We start from the raw sequence: 1,083 nt of genomic DNA, 5'->3' as shown, positions 1-1,083 counted from the left end.
AAAAAAAAAAAAAAAAAAGATGAGGTCTTGCTCTATCACCCTGGCTAGAGTGTAGTAGTGCAACACAGCTCACTGCACCCTCAAACTCCTGGGCTCAAGTGATGTTCCCACCTCAGCCTCTTAAGTAGCTAGGAACACAGGCACATACCAATAGGCTGGCTAGTTATTTTAAAAATTATTTTTTGTAGAGGTGGGGTCTTGCTATGTTGCCCAGACTGGTCTCAGACTCCTGGGCTCAAGCAATCCTTTTACCTCAGTCTCTCAAAGTGCTGGGATTACAAGCATGACTCACCACACTCAGCCCAGTTACAGATCTTTTGATGTCCTTCCATGTTCTCATTCCCAATAAATGAATGAAAAATATTTGAATTTGGCCAGGCGCCGTGGCTCATGCCTATAATCCCAGCACTTTGGGAGGCTGAGGCAGGTGGATCACAAAGCCAAAAGATCAAGACCACCACCCTGGCCAACATGGTGAAACCTTGTCTCTACTAAAAATATAAAAATTAGCTGGGCATGGTGGCACATGCCTGTAATCTCAGCTACTTGGGAGGCTGAGGCAGGAGAATTGCTTGAACCTGGGAGGTAGAGGTTGAGTGAGCCGAGATGGCGCCACTGCATTATAGCCTGGCGACAGAGCAAGATTCCATCTCAAAAAAAAAAATTTTTTTTGGCTTCAATCATTATGCTAAGTGAACGGTAAAAATGCTTCCATGTCTCCATCCCTCCTTTTTGTTTTCTTTTTTTTTTTCAAGATGGAATCTCATTCTGTCGCCCTGGCTGGGGTGCAATGGCCCGATCTCAGCTCACTGCAACCTCTGCCTCCTGGGTTCAAGCAATTCTCCCGCTTCAGCCTCACGATTAGCTGGGATTACAGGCACACACCACCATGCTCAGCTAATTTTTGTATTTTTAGTAGAGATGGGGTTTCACCATGCTGGTCAGGCTGGTCTTGAATTCCTGACTTCGTGATCTGCCTGCCTTGGCCTTCCAAAGTGCTGGGATTGCAGGCATGAGCCACCATACCTGGCCCATCCCTTCTTTTCTTTTTTTTTTTTATTATTATATATTTTTTTAATTATT

General features: G+C 44.9%; 1 protein-coding gene across 4 annotated transcripts in view; it reads right to left on the bottom strand.

The window, feature by feature from the left end:
• Positions 1-1,083, bottom strand: part of NMNAT1 (nicotinamide nucleotide adenylyltransferase 1) — a 37,238-nt gene that overhangs the window by 14,543 nt on the left and 21,612 nt on the right. The gene's annotated exons all lie outside the window — the stretch shown is intronic.

The sequence above is a fragment of the Cebus imitator genome, unplaced genomic scaffold (genome assembly GCF_001604975.1).
Source record: "Cebus imitator isolate Cc_AM_T3 unplaced genomic scaffold, Cebus_imitator-1.0 Scaffold15, whole genome shotgun sequence".
In the NCBI taxonomy this organism is placed as follows: Eukaryota; Metazoa; Chordata; class Mammalia; order Primates; family Cebidae; genus Cebus; species Cebus imitator.
The sequence above is the reverse complement of the archived record's forward strand: the minus strand, read 5'-3'. Positions and strand labels throughout refer to the sequence as shown.